The 16,584-nt window shown below is 37.5% G+C and overlaps 1 protein-coding gene across 1 annotated transcript in view; it reads right to left on the bottom strand.

Annotated features, from left to right (window-relative positions):
- Syne1 (spectrin repeat containing nuclear envelope protein 1) overlaps nucleotides 1-16,584 on the bottom strand; it is a 421,786-nt gene that overhangs the window by 371,389 nt on the left and 33,813 nt on the right. The gene's annotated exons all lie outside the window — the stretch shown is intronic.

Here is a 16,584-nt window from a genome sequence, read left to right as displayed (position 1 = left end):
TCAAGTTATAGCAGAAGAAAACAAGTATACACACACACACACACACACACACACACACACACACACACTACACCCTCCCCCCCCCACACACACAAACATTAACAATAAAAGCAATAATAAAATACCTTTTATTGCTCCTGGAGTCTTGTAGTTTGTTTTTATCATATTCTGTTTTAAACTAGTTTACTGGCTTTGAGAAGTTGCCCTCATTCAGTCAATATCTAAACAAAACATAGTTTCACCGAGGAAACTTGAGGCTCTCCTAGCAGCAGTCTCCTTAAATTATCGCTATAGCAACACCTTTGTAAAGACCTAGGTTTTCTCATTCTTCAGCCTTACCCCCTGTGAGCTGACCAAATGACTGTCCCCACTACCAGCCCTCTAGGGAGCAGTCTCCACATTCACTTACAAAAAGTGCTTCTGATGCATTTTCAGTGAGGGTGGGGGGAGAAACATTTTTTTCTCTTAATATTTAGAAATTCAGGCATCTTCATGATGTTAAGACCTTGATGTTAATTTGATTATAACAATCACTTCACAATACATACATGTAACAAATCAATACGTTGCTCCCCTTAGATATAGATATATACACACACCCACACACACATATACTTCCCCCGACATATACATACATGATTTTTATACATGTACAAAATTTTTGTCAAATATAGTCTAATAAAGCTAAAAAATTAAAATCTAACATTAAAAACTTTTAAGGGCATTTTGTTGGGGAAAAAAATCAACTCATAAGAATTCTCAGAATTGTTATATGAAGTTTTAATTTTAGAATATGGGAGAAGGAACTAAATGAATCTTTCATAGAACAATATTAAAATGACATTCATTTATATTTAAGCATCCCTGGGTTCAATCTCCAGAACCACACACACACAGTTAGTTATTGTTATTCTTGTTTTTACTCTTACTGATTTAAACATGATAGCAAGGGCAATGTTCTTTCCATGTCAAGGAAATAGAAAAGACCATTGCTTTCTTTTATCTTATTAGTGGGATATTATCGTAGCAAAGGCAGGCAAGTGGAGCAATTCCTGCAAGTCAGAAGAAACCCGATTATTTACATGATTCCTTTGTCCCTCTCCTTGCTTCCTAACACCAAGAATCTGGGCTTCATGCAAAGTTGAGACATTCTAGCATGTATCTACTGAGCAAATCTGAGCCATTAGGTTTAATTTTTCTTAATATGTTCAGGGCAATTAAGTTAATTAATAAGTAAAACAAAGTAATCCTTACATCTTAAGAATAAGCATAGCACCTAGTTTTCACCCCCAAGGGTTAGCCAGCGCCAGCTCCAGGGTGGCTTCTGTACCAATCGTGGTTTTGTGCAAAGCTTGGGTTCAGTTCTATTGTGTGTCCTGGCATGGTCATTTCGTAGTCCCTACTCCTTAGGGCCCTCCACACTCAGAACCAGTGTTTTCAACTTTGAATCGTCAACCTTATTAGCCTTGAGATTCTCACTTGTATTCAAGATTCAGAAAAGTGTCAAAGGCTGCTAAAATTTCCATCACTTTAAACATCTGCCCTGCAGAGAGGGGGACAAGCCACTCTAAGGAAGGGCATATTTCTAACAAACTGAGCAGATGACAGGGAGGTGATTTAGCATCACATTACATGTAGAATTTCTTATCCTTTCAACTTTCTCACTAAAGTCTTGTTTCCATTTGGCAAGAAGCTAAAGGCAACTACCTGTGGGTATAAAAAGTTAGATTCAGAAGGGTCTGAGACCCTAAAGGAGGACCACTGGGTTACTTAGTGCCTTAAGAAGCACTCACTCTGCAGTCTATGTGCAAGGCTCTTGCTGGTTACCTTGGGGGCTTGGTGGGGAGGGCACAGGAGCTAGACAGAAAGAAAGATGAAGAACCTAAACCTAATGCCCTCATAAGCCAACTCCTTTTCAGCCCTGAAAAGTACTCTTTCCTCAAACAGCACTGCATCTGTGTGTATTTGTGTGTGGGCGGCTCTAGAGGGAAAGGATCCGGAATGTAGCAGTCCCTGGTTCATTACCAAATTGCCTCCCAATGGAACCCCGGTGTATGTGTGAACCAGCCGCTGGAGCTGCAGAGCATCAACAAAGTGAAAGATGCTGGCTTGAAAATAATGTGTTGTTCTCTGCTCCAACTGGAATACGCACCCACATGACCTTCCCTTTTATTTTTGGTTTTCACTGTCAAGGGCAATGTTGTTTCTTTTCAGGAAGAAACAATACCAACTTTGAGGGAAAAAAAAAAATTACCATTTAAAAAATAGCAGCAGAAACAGTGGGATTGGAAGGAGGGGCAACAGGGACAGAGGAAAAGCACTGGAATATAGATTCAGAGGAGATTCTGGTGCAAGTTACCACCTTCAAATTAATTTAAAAGCATGGCTAAGAGTAGCATTTTGGGTACTAAATCTCAGGTTCCTGGTGCTGTAGGATAAGGATTAGTGGAATTATCAAGAGTGTGGCTGCCATATGGACATCAGGCAGGAGGAGGAGCCACAGATGTTCTTTCAGCAAGGTGTCTTTGCAGGATTACTCCAGTGGAGCCGGGCTGGACTCAATCATTTCACAAACAGCGGCAGGCACAGGAGTGACACTCACCATGTAAGGTATAATCTCAGAGGCAAATAATGCACAAACTCTTTGCTGCCACTGAAAAGTATCCCTTATCTTTCTTTTCTACATGTTATTTTAAACATTGACTTTTTTATTATATACATTTGTGGTATACAACATTTATCTCTCTCTCTCTCTCTCTCTCTCTCTCTCTCTCTCTCTCTCTCTCTATATATATATATATATATATATATATATATATATATATATATATATTTACTACAGCCAAACAATTAGTGGATAGAAAAAGACATTGGGAGAAAAAGTGAGGCAAAAAGATTCAATAGAATCATCCCAGCCATCTAATATGTATGCTGTACTTCACTGTTACCTTTCCTGCATGGTAAGAGTATCTGAAATCAAGTCTCATCCAATTTCCAGTCTATAATACAAGGTTAACTATAGTCTTCACACTGGAACTTAAATTACAGACCTACAAGCCTTACAACTCAGTACACTGTGACTTATACATCCCTCTTCCAACCCTCCCCCTGCATCTGGTAACTACGTTCTGCTTTCTATTTCTCTGTGTTTGACTTTTTCAAGAACAATGTATGCAGCATTTTTCTTCCTATATCTGGTTATTTCACCTAGCATAAAGTCCTCCAGCTTCATTCATGTTGCCAGAAATGACAGAACTTCCTTCTTCTTGAAGCTGGCTAGTATTCCACATTATATGTGTATAAGTATACCACAACATCTTTTTTCTATTCATTTCTATATTGAAGAGTGGTCGGACATTAAATTTTTAATCAGGCTAATTCTTCAATCAAATATATTTTCTTTCTTTTTTTACAATAATATAAATATACGTTATTTTGTTTTCTTAACTAACACGCCTCTTATAATTTTTTTGTTTATTTGTTTTTATACTGGGGATTGAACCTGGAGGTGTTTAACCACTGAGCTGCATCCTCAACCCCATATATATATTTTTTTTTTCTTTTTTTTTTTTTTTGAGACAGGATCTCAATAAGTTGCTTAGGGACTCACCAAGTTGCTGAGGCTGGCCTTGAACTTGTGATTCTACTGTGTCAGCCTCCCAGAGTTGCTGGTATTACAGGCATGTGCCATCATGCCCTGATCTCTTAAGTTTGAATAGCAAGATCTCTATTAGTGTGTGTTCACAATCCTAGAGTGAAGTACAGCATATATATTAGATGGCTGGGATGATTCTATTGAATCTTTTTGCCTCCATTTTCCTCCCAGTGACTTCTTTTACCATCTGAAACAAACACTGGAGAAGATGAAAAGAAACAGTGTTTTCTAATGTCATGATGCCCTTAGCCTGCAACTCTCCTGCTATCTGAATGCCAACTAGTTATTATAGCATTAACTTTGTGTTAATCAATTTTTGTACAAAATCCAAAAAAATAATGCTCTTTATTAACTTGTCAGAACAGCTTCTTAGGTGCTTTCTAAAGAGAATAAAAGAGGCCTGACTCCTGTATGGAAAGCATCGCAGATAAGAAAAGAAAAACAATGGATGAGGGGAACACAGGGCTTATCCTACCGAATATTAAAATATAGTAAAAAGCTAAATTACTCAGTGCAATGTGATAACAGGGAAGGAAATGCCACAGAATAGAATGGAACACCAATTCAGAAGGAGATTCTGACCTGACTAAACAAAGTGAAAAGGGTATGAATGGTTTAGAAGACAGATTATAGTAGAAAAATCCATTTAAAATCTCAGTTTTTATCCAAAATAATTCCAAATGGTGTAGGGAATTAAGGTAAATGAAATAACTGTAACAAGTACCTATGACATCTGCATTTACTGAAGACAGACACTCCAGGCCTTCAAGTGACAGAAGAGGGACAAATTTCATTGCATATCCAAATAAAATTGCATGCTCAAAATATTATAAATAAAAAAGAGTATATTAGGAAAATATTTGCCAAACATAACCTCATAGCCTATTGCATTATTAAGCAAAAACATGAATGAACCATCAACTCTCAAAAAGGTTTTAAAAATATGTGGAATTTAAATTTGAAAATATTTAAATTTTAAGGAGATCAGGATGAGATAAATATCATATCCAGAATAATTAAACAAGAAGTTGAACTGCAAAATGTTCCTATTTTTTGAAAGTCAACATTTTCAGTTATTATAATGAAGATTAAGCAACATTAATAAGCTGCAACTGAGTCCTCATGTGGTCTCCATGATCTCATACATCAGTGGATCTAAAGCGCCTGCTCCATCAGCATCAGCATCACTTAGAACTTGTCAGAGGGATAAATTCTCAGCTCCAATTCAGACCTAAAGCATCAGATAAGCAATCCATTTTAACAAACTCCCAGGTGATGCTTACGCACAATCACGTTTGGGAATCACTATATGTGTCATGGTAGTTGAAAGAACTATAGCATAGTGCTTAGCAGCATGCACCCATGATGCCTGGGTTTAGTCCTGCCTCCACTTCTTAGGCAAGTTACTCAGATTGTCTATCTTTTAGATTCTTTGTGTGTAAAAGGGGGATAATGAAATCTCCATCAAAATACCAATGACATTCTTCACTGAACTAGGAAAAAAAAAAACACCTAAAGTTCATATCGAAGAATAAAAGACCCAGAATGGCCAAATTAATTCTGAGCAATAACAACAAGATTGGGGTATTGCAATATCCGACTTCAAATTATAGAAGAGACATACAGTAGCAAAACCAGTATGGTAATGTCATAAAAACAAATATGAAAAACAATGGGATAAAATAGAAGATGTAGAAAAATTACCAGATACAGTCATCTCATCCTTGACAAAGGCACCAAAATCATACACTGGAGAAGACTATTATTTGTACAAATGGTACTAGGGAAATTGGATATCCATATGTAGTGGAATGAAACTAGATCCCTATCCATCACCCTGCACAAAAGTCAACTCAAAGTGGATCAAAGTCCCAGGATTTAGACCAGAAACTTTGCAAATGGTAGAAGAAAGCATAGGGTTAACTCTCCAACATACAGGCTCAGGCACTGGCTTTTCTTACTAAGATGTCTAAAGCTTAAGACACAAAACCAAAAGTCAATAAGTGAGATGGCACCAAATCAACAGGCTTCAGTACAGCAAAGTCAACACTTAATAGTATGAAAGAGAGTCTACAGAACCAGAGGAAAAACTTTGCCAGCTCTTCTTCTGACAGAGGATTAATATCATGACATATAAAGAACATTAAAAAAGTACCAAAAACCCAAATAACCTAATCAGTAAATAGTTAAATGAACTAAACAGACATTTCTCAAAGAAGGAATGCAAATGGCCAATAAATATATGAAAAAAAATGTTCTATCTCCTCAGCAGTCAGGGAAATGCAAATCAAAACTACTGGGGTTTCATTTCACCTTGATTTGAATGGTAACCATTAAAAATATAAATAATAAAAATACTGATAAGGATGTGGGGAGAAAGGAACACTCATACATTGTTGGTAGGACTACAGATTAGTATAATCACTTCTGAAAATAGTATAGAGATTCCTCAAAAGACTAAAAATAGAAGTACCACAAGACCTGGCTATCCTACTCCTTGGTATTTGTTCAAAAGAGCTGATATCAGCACACTATAGTGACACAGTTCAACATAGCCAGATTATGGATCCCGCCTAAGTTTCCCTCAATAGATAACTGGATGAAGGAAAAGTGGTATATATACACATTGGAGTTTTACTCAGTCATAAAGAAGAAAGTGGGCATTTACTGGTAAATGGACATGACTGGGGAACGCAAGCTAAGCAAAATGAGCCAGAGTCAGAAAGTTAAGGGTCAAATGTTTTCTTATATACAGAAGCTAGAGATAAAAATGGAATTTTTTTTAAAAAATGGGAGGATTTTATGAAAATAAAAGGGAGATCAGTGGGGCAGAGGAAGAGGACAAAGGTGGGTAGAGTGGGAAAGGGGAAGTGGAGGAACTAGGGAATGAAATTGACAAAATTTTGCTATGTGCATGTGTGAATATATCAATCACTTTTATGTGTGATTGTAATGTACTAAAATGAATAAATAAAAGGGAGATTAATAAAGTACAGGAAGGGAATCAGAGAGGGAGGAAGGAGGGAAAGGAAAAGAGGAAGAAAATTATGTTAGGTACCTATATAAATACGTCACAGTGAACCCCATTATTCTGTATAATTATAAATTCATTAATGAAAACATAATAAAAAAGGGGGATGATATTGACACCTGCCTCATAAGTTTGTTGGTAGGATAACATGTGTTAATATTTGAAAAGTACATGAAACAATGCTTAGTGTAGAATTTAGCTCATTGTGAAATAAAAATAAAAATTACTTTTTAATCAAGAAGGCCAAAGAGCAGATAAAAAATTTTCAAATAAAGATAATTGATAACCACACTATTGAAAACGATGAACTATTTGCATGTCTGTGCAGGAATGGAAAAATAGTTAATAGTGAGAATTTTTTAGTATTTTGAAATGATGAAAAAATAGGGAGAAGAAAAAAAGAATAGATACCAGCTGTACCCAAATTTTCAAGTATTCTGACAACTGAAAACAAACACATCATTAATTCTGGGATCTTCTTGAATATAACCCTGGAAATGTGAATCCTTTTGCTCAGATGCAAAATGATTTGGGAATACAGACCTTCACTCTTAGGTGGTAAAGATGTGCCTTTTTGATTTTATTTGCTAATAAAATGACCAGAAATAGTAGCTACATGCATTGAAGCCAAACCTTGATGAAATAAATACCCCTTTATTAAGTTGATCCAAATATCATCCTATGCTATTAATGAAATGTATTCTTAATGATTTCATTCTACATATTAAACACTTCTTTGATTTGTAATTTAATTTTCAAAATAATTTAAAAACTAAATGTACTAGGATAGCTGTTATTTCAGTGTTGTCTAGACCCTGTCTGACAACTCCACCAAATTTTTCAATTATCTAGTTGTTAATAACATCTAAATAATCATGAAGTCACAGCAAAATAACTGAAAACAATCACATTTTCTATTTTTACTCCTCTTACTCAACAGTGAGCGACATAATATAAAAATTAAAGTACTAATATTTCCCTATGTTGTTGGATATCTGATTGTCTAAAAGGCAGCAAAATACTTTCTCTTAGGCTTTCAAAAAAATCTTTTTAAGTCTCTGCCTACTATGCATTTATATCATCACTCTTCCACCTCTGTGCTTGATTTTCATGTGAACAGGACAACCAGGGAATTACCTGTGCCTTTGGGTCAGGTAGAGGGGAAGTCAGAAGTTGCTGGAGTCTAAAGTGGTTGAGTTCTGGGGAGGCCCAGACTCGCTTCACCAGGGACAGGATCCACCATGACCTGGTCTCAGCCTTGATCTTCGGCCTTGAAGTACTGGGTCATTTTGGTCCCTTAACTCAAACAAGTTTGAGATGGGTTACCTGTTCTACCTGCTCCCACCAGGAAACGAGGTTACCTCTAATAACTGTTCCCATAATCAGGGGTCATTGAAACATTGGCATATATACTTTTTTCTTTTTACAGATTTATGTAGGGAGCTATCAGGAAGTTTTAGCCCCCAATTATCAGTGGTAAGGAGTCTTTCTTTAATCATTGACTTCACTGAAAAGAAAAAAAAAAAGATCGAACTCCTGCGCGTAGCAGTACAGACAGACTGCCAGTGAGGTGGGCCTCACCCAGGTGGCTTCTCCTAAAGGGGCCAGGTGTGAACAGATTCCCATGAGACCACTCTGCCCAGGGTCAGGAAGGAATGAACAAAAGGAGGTTGTTCCTCTAGTTGTAAAGCATGAAGGGCAGGGAGTCCGCTCTGAAATCAAGTTGCTTCTTTAATCTGATGGTCTTTTCTTGACCCATACAAGAATGCAGAGATATTTTTTAATTGACAATTTTCTATCTCAGTGACCTAGATTCAGTCAATGTCATCAGGGAACACAACAGCGTTCAATTCTGAGGTTCCTTTTAACCCCCACAGAATGGAGATGCTCTCTGCTGAAGTTTTTGTTTTGTTTTCATTTTTTGCTTCTGAGGTTGCTTAAGAAAGAAAGTACACATTACTGATCTTACTTTTCAAACAGCAGCCTTGATAAGGACCTCCAGCTGACAACTGGCACTGCTATTCCATCTGAGCGTTCATGAAAAGATAATCCAGGGAGGAAAGAAAAATACAATGTGCAGAAACCAAAAAGATCTAAGGGATTCCTTAGATGAACGCACATCTGCATATGAATCCTGTGTCACCACAAATTTAGTGCTATGTATCAACAGTTCAATAGTTTTGAGGCTTATCAGGATGAAGGGAACAATATACATAAATATAGTTTTACACACAACAGAGAAGGAATGCATATCACCTTCACTTCATGAAATGTAGGACAATTTAACTTGTTTGTAACATCACTTTACATTACTGTAAAGTACCCACAAAGAGAGAAGGGAAATGGGTCTCAGAAGTAAAATTGTCTTACTATGACTGTATTTGTCTTGAATTATAGTACTGCATTTTCTTTAGCAGAAAAATATTAATATTTTATTTTCTTAAATAATTTTAAAAGAAAAAGTAACATGATTAAACTTTTTGCTTCCTGTTTATTTGCTATGTGTAATTGATTTCTTATTTTTAGTAGATTTTCAAAAACCATAATGCTGGTTTACGCATGATCACAAAGTTTCTAAATGTCCTTAACAAAAGATGGTCATATTTGTAGGAACTGTGACAAAACCTTTCTGGTCTCTTCCTAAATTGAGGAAGGAGGGTGGGGGCAGTTTGTAAGCATAGTCCTAAACTGGCCTTTTGCCTTAAGCATCCAACAAGATGAGTAGAAGTCAATATATTTTAATAAAATGACTACATTTCCACATGAAGACACTCCTGAAGGTGTCCGGTGGTATTTCCATTGTCATTACATAATGCCTAGCATTTTACTGTAGTGCCTATAGTAACCAAGGTAATGTTGATTACAATATTTATATAAACTGAAACTTCTACAAATGAAAGTATGCTTTCCTTTCTGTCCATGTTGTCTATCTGTATTCTAGTGTTCTCATTATCCTCTATTGATTATATCTCCCCCAAATGCACAATAATCTATTGAGCTGTTGGAACAAGTCACTTCAGTCCTAAATGTCTTGCTTTTTGTAAAGTACTCATTTTCTGTGCCTTGTGGGAGAAATTATCCAGGTTGGAAGGACTTCAGAGCAAATAAACAGAAGAAGGAGACTCACAGAATAACAGAATCCTAGAACTAGAGTTCTTTTGTGGATTGTGACCCGCCCAATGTCACAGAACCTGTTTAGCCATAGAAAGTCAGAAATGATGCTCATGATTCTAAGAAGAGTCAAAAGCTCTTCCTAGGCAGTAGGAATGGTGAGTTGGGGAAAGTCCTTTCTGAAGGGTGACTTGCCTGGTGCTAGGGACTGAAGAGGCACCTATCTGGAGAGAGGGGAGGCGAAAGGAATTAATGTAATGCCAAAAGCTATAGGATAAAGCCAGTTCCATGAATTTTGCTCTTTGGTGTTTTGTGCTACATGGGTGATGAGTATTGATGTTTTCCTGCCCATTGGTTTTCTAGGGTAGGCAGAAAAAGCATAAAAAGTATTTCAGGCACAGTTTCTGAAACAGAATTAGTTGCCTCTGTTTTAATCATTTTAGGAAGGTGAACATCCACTGGGAAGATAGGTCTGTGAATCATTCACAACTCATCACCAATTGCTTCTAATTAGGTAGCACCTTGTCATGACCTCAGGCATTGAAAAACAAAGGGTGCAAAGGGAGAAAGGAACAGGTTTCTCAGGGTGAGGAGCTTACAGGCCATACTCCCCTGGGGTAGGTAGTCCTGTTCCTAAGGAGGAGATTGGCATCCCCAAATGAGAGAAGTAAAAGCAAAAGGATAAAAAAGTAATGGGTTCCATTGCTCACATGTCTCCCTCCTCCAAGGGCCCCAACTTGGTATTCTCTGAATCTAGGAATGTTTGAGAGGTTTAGAACGCAACCTTGGGATTCTCATAAATTAGAACTCGGCACACATTTTCTGAGGATTTCCCTAGAAACTGTTACCCCAGCATTCTAATTCACATGTTCCATTGTTTCAATCTTTTTTTTTAAAGTCCAATTAAGATAATCAAACTAATAATGCACCTACTTATCCTAAAACAAGCATCAATAATGAAAAAACAAAAACAGGTTCATTTTTTTGGAATGAATAACACCAAAGCTTTGTTTTACCTGCTGGGACCACAGAACATATTTTGACTTGACAAAAAGCAGGGTTTTTTTTAAACCAAAGAACAAATATTAGAGATGTTTAACCAAGCTCTGAGACATTTCTTTATGAGTTGTAGATTCTCAAAAACAAGTTACAAGAAGTGCAAGAACATCCTCATTCCACCCTGGGAGAGTGAACACAGATGCCATCTGACAACTAAATCTGAGCCTCAGGATAGAAGGAAGAAGAGGGACAGAGTTTACCAGGTTGGTATTGTGTATCTCTGTCTGTCTGTGCATGTAAGAGACAGAGAGGTAGATGTAGAGAGCTGTCTAGCTCAGTCCTGTGTGTTTACCTGCTCTTTGCTCTTGTACCTGTCCTTCCTTCCCACACCTGATTGCTAACTTCTCTAAATAGAGAGCAAAGGCTGGATGTCCTTCCTGGGTGCCCTTACTCTCACTTCCTGCATGACTCTCTTCTGGTCTTGTTAGCTGATTAAGCACTCAGAGTTTGATACAAAATCTTATCTCATCGATTGGCCTAAATGCAGCTGTGTGGGCTGAAAAGGAAATGAGTATAATAAGTAAATACCATAGTAGTTTCTCAACCACAGAAAATTCCACCTGAAAGATCACTCTTTACTAGCTTTCTATGCAAGCATTTCAGGTATTTGAGGTATTTGTAGCAACCCAGGTGACTTGCCCCAGTGTATGAGCCAGCTTGTGGTTTTATCTGGCAGTTTAAGCTTTCAGGCCCCTATGCTAGTCACATTTAGTGTCTGCCATCCACTGTTAAGACCTTAAGAGAAGAGCTTCTTGGTATTCTTAGCCGCGCGTGTGTTTGTGTGTGTGTGTGTGTGTGTGTGTGTGTGTGTGTGATTTTTATTGCTTTAGTCTCTTTAGCACCATGGGAGTACTTGAAGAAAATAACCCTTGTAATCATGTTCTTTTAAGCAAAAGAATAGGAACAATTGTATCAAAGCACTAAATATAATAACTGCTGCATCTGAGATGCAAACTCTGAATTATGTGGTGGTGTACACAGTTGATAATATTTTCTCTGGCCTTCATGGTATAAGATATAGTAGCCTTTAATATGGAAATGGAACAAATGTCCGAGAAGAGTACTTTGAGGAGACACACTTTATAAACTTTTTCCCAATGTAATGCTACATTGAGCAGAATAACTTTTCAAAAAGCTTTTTTCCTTCCTTCCCCTCCCTTCCTTCCTTCCTTCCTTCCTTCCTTCCTTCCTTCCTTCCTTTCTTTCTTAACTATATTTCTCTAGATTTGCCTCTGTCCAAATGTGGTTCATAAACCAAATGCACCAAACTGATGCTTGTTAGAGTTGCAGATTCCTTTGTTCTGCATCATACCTTCTGAATGAGAATCTCTGTTAGAGGCCTGCATTGGAACACATTTCTCATGCAAATCTTATAGAAGCTGAAGTTCAAATTCACTGCTTTAGATTCTTAAAATGTTTGCATGATAATTCAATGATGCTAATTGCTAACATTTCAAGAGGGCATTAAAGTTTAGTAATCAAATAAGATATTCCATTTTTAGAGTGTGGTGACATGGGAATAAACACAATCATTGGAGTTAGAAAAATGACCTAGATTCACCATGACTTTGTATGACCTTGAGCAAGTGTCTAAACCTATGAGGATCACATTCCTCATCTCTAAAATGGGGAAACTAATTATAGCTACCTCACAGAGATGAGGGCAGGGCAGCTAAATGAGCCATATATGTGCAAAATGTAGAGTGCAGTGTGGGGACCATAGTACTCACTTGGGATAATGGCTAGAGTTAACAGTACATGTCATTATTATGACATTCCCTTTTATCATCTTGGTGTGACTGCAACCTTATTAAACATATTCAGTTTAAACAAAGCCCCATACCTCTTATGACATGATGAGTAATGTTCTGGGAAAGGACTAATGCACAATCTGCCAAATAAGGACAGAGTGGACCTTGACACATAGCAAACGTGCCCATGCATGCCTTTCTGGAGGCCAGCTGGCCAGCTACTGAATTGTTCCTAAGGTGGCTTTTTTTTGTTGGTGGTGGTGGTGGTTTTTTTGTTTGTTTGTTTGTTTGTTTTTTTATGTGTACCAACCCATCTTTCTTTACTAATCTTAAATCTAATCCATATTAATTACTTGCTTCCTGCAGTTAGTGGCATGTGTTCACAATCTGTATCTACAGGACATTTCCAAAATAAAAAAAAAAATGTACTCCCTGAGCAGGTGCTCAAGAGGTGCAGAGCAGGCCGAGTGTCACAGTGCCTTCCAACAGAACAAACTGGTGAGAGAAGTTGAGGGACAGCTCACAGCTACACACTGGAAGAATTGATTATCAGGCATTGATGGTAGAGAAGCTAGCAGACGCTCTGTTCTTGAGGTCCAGTCCTGCTCTATTTACTTTGAACATGCCTGTGGACATATATGTCATGTTATTTTTTGTTTCCATCAGTCAGTTTCCAAGAGCACAGGGTGCTCAGTTTCTAATGACGAATCCTATACAACTTGGAATGTTTAGCTACCCCTCTGAACCTAGTTGTTTTGTTATCAAACTCATGTCTCAGGCTTTCCCAAATCTGTCAAAGATAAATCACTAAAAAGTCAGTACTATGGGAACACAGCTCATGCCTGCCTCTCAAAACAAAAACAAAAACAAAATCACAGAGATTTCCAAATAAGACAATGACTCATAGACCAAAGAGCTTTCCAAACTTTGGCATATTTGGGGTCAAGGCAGGTGCAAGGATGGATAGCCAGATTCTTGATCTGCCTATCAAAATCAGCTAGGGGAAGTACAGAAATTACTTTATACTCTCCCAAATCTGCTTGTCAAGAATCAGTGGAAAAATCCATTTTTGTTACTGAGCTTCCCAGAATCTAATCACATTTAGTCCAATTAAATTAAATAAGAATGGATAACCCTCAAAGTGAACCAGAAATAGAGATACAATTTGACTTAAGAATTGAACACTAACAAAGATTTATGAAAAGAAAATTGTGAACTAAAGCAAAAAGGATTTGTAGTAATCATTTTTATACAAAGGGGCTTTTAGAAATAAATTGAGGAACACATAAATACCAACTTTCATTTTCCAACAATCAAAATGGTTCAAATATGGAAAAGGAAATTTTTAGCAATTTCTTAAAATTAAAGTGAACTTGGAATAGCACAACTATTCATAATCAGTAGAGCTAATGAAGTGTTTTTGCTTTTTACCAAGAATAAAACCTACTATAGATCATTCAATTTGGGGACTAATTTTACTAGGAGTTACAATTATGCATTACCTTGCAGAGGTGACATAGCTAAGCTAGGGATCCTGGTTTCTGGAAGAAATAGGGGAATCATGGTTTGCTTTGTTTTGTTTTGTTTTTACAAGAGGTTGTATGTTCTACTACTAAAAATCATTTGCTAAATCTACAAAATCACCTAAAAATGAAATAGTTCAGATGTTCTAAGTTATAAAAATATTTTCTAACACTAAAAATGTTTAATCACTTTGGTAATTTCTAGGCAGATTTTGGAATGAAGCTCTATATTCATTTATCTGGTATCACATTTCCCCATGGAGTTTTCCTTTTATTTTGTTTTGTTTTTTTTTAGCTTTTTAAGCAATATGCCAACAAAATAATTTTTATTTATTATACTATATATATCTTGCCTGCTTATAAAAGACTTATATTACAGAATAGCCTTACTCATAAAATAACCACAGTTATTCACATATCTTTATGTACAAATATATAACAACAAATTCCACTCTTCTGTATAATTATAATGCAATAGTAAAAAAAGGAAAGTAGCCATCAAGAAGAAATATTTGCCTGGGGATGGTGCTGCACACTTATAATCCCAGCAGCTCAGGAGGCTGAGGCAGAGGATGGTGAGTTCAAAGCCAGCCTCAGCAAAATCGAAATGCTAAGCAATTCAATGAGACCCTGTCTCTAAATAAAATACAAAATAGGGCTGGGGTTATGGATCATGGTTGAGTATCCCTGAATTCAATCCCCAGTACCACCCTCCCCGCCCCACAAAAAAAAAAAAAAAAAAGAAATATTTTTTGGAATAACAAACTCCACATCTTCCCTATTTCCCATAGGTCCTGTGAGGTGACGCCAGGTTGGTATAAGGGTGGGTATATACCTGTATGTCTGTAATTTGTACAGTGTCATTCTCTCTGCCTACTGCACAAATCTAGACTGCAGTGCCCAGAGAAACAATGGCAAATTCTTTTTCTTTTGTTAAATGCATGAGATTGAGTCCCTTAATAAAGTTAAGTACAGCAGTGAAAAAAGCTCAGAGATTTATACTTTCATACTATTTGTTCTGGTTTTGATTTCACAATTCCCTATTTTGGAAATTGTTGTAGTTAGCTTTTTTGGCCACTGTGACCAAAAGACCTGACAAGAACAATTAGAGGAGGAAAAGTTTCCTGGGGCTCATGATTTCAGAGTTCCCAGTCCATAGACGGCTGGCTCCATTTCCTGGGGCTCAAGGTGAGTAGAAGCACATCAGAGCAGAAAGATATGGAGGAGGAAAGCAGAGGGAACATGGCACACCGGAAGCAGACAGAGAGAGCTCTCCTCACCACAACAAAGTGTAAACCCCAAAGCACAACCCCAGTGACCCACCTCCTCCAGCCACACCCTGCCCACAGTTACCACTCGGTTCATCCCTGTCATGGGATTAATTCACTGATCAGATTAAGGCTCTCATAATCCAACCGTTTTACCTGTAAACCTTTTTGCATTGTCTCACACATAAGTTTATGAGGGACACCTCACATCCAAGCCACAAGAGAGGTATTAAGCCTTTTTTTTTTTTCCTGTGAAGTCTTCAGATTCTGTTTTCCTCTTTCATAATTGAGAATTTTGACCTCTAATTACCACCCATGTATCTCTTCTATGAATTCAACTTAATAACATTTTATGTGGCCATGACTTCTCTGATTATTTCATTATCATTTTTAAGAGTAAGAGCCAGGTTTTATTTCCAAGTTTTCCAGTTAAATATCTATCATCTCCAGAAACAGATATTAATTTAATATTCTCATCCTCTCAGAAGGTATTGGACTTCATATGCCTATAACCAAAGATGGAAATCTACCAGAAGTATAATGACACTTTGTTAATTCTCACTAAGTAGGTTTCCTTACTTTGAATTTAATAAGGACATTTCTCATTCACCATATTATCATTTACCTAAGTAAGGCCCATTGGAGACTACAAACCTAGAAAGATTGAATTTTCCAAAAAAAAAAAGACAACAGCATTTACAGTCTCACATGTTCTTCTGGAATCTTAAGACTAACGCATTGAAATCAGGTGTAAACGTGGCATGGCTTCCGAGGCTAGGTCTTAAAGGCACAAACGCCTGCCTGGCTCTGTCTCAGTTACTCATGCTTGGAACCCAGCTCCTCTGCTGTCTGATGCCCAGGCATGTGGAGAGGACACACGCAGGTGTCCCAGCTCAAGTGCTAGCCGAGAGCCACAACCAGCTGCCAGATGCAGTAAGAGCTCTCTGTTGCTGGCAGCCCGTGCATTCAGGTCGTCTGGTAGAGCACCCAAGGCCTTTTGAAACAGAGATAAGCCCTCTGACAGTCCTATCCAAACTCCCTTATCCACAAAGGGTGTGAGCATAGTCATAAGTGACTGTGGTTTGCTACCAACTTCTGTAACTTGTCACAGAGCCACAGATATCCCGAACACGTGGGACTTGGAGTCAGCAAGTGCACTGTTGGCACTCACCATGCCACGTCTGTT

Source organism: Callospermophilus lateralis, chromosome 6 (assembly GCF_048772815.1).
Source record: "Callospermophilus lateralis isolate mCalLat2 chromosome 6, mCalLat2.hap1, whole genome shotgun sequence".
Lineage (NCBI taxonomy): Eukaryota > Metazoa > Chordata > Mammalia > Rodentia > Sciuridae > Callospermophilus > Callospermophilus lateralis.
The sequence above is the reverse complement of the archived record's forward strand: the minus strand, read 5'-3'. Positions and strand labels throughout refer to the sequence as shown.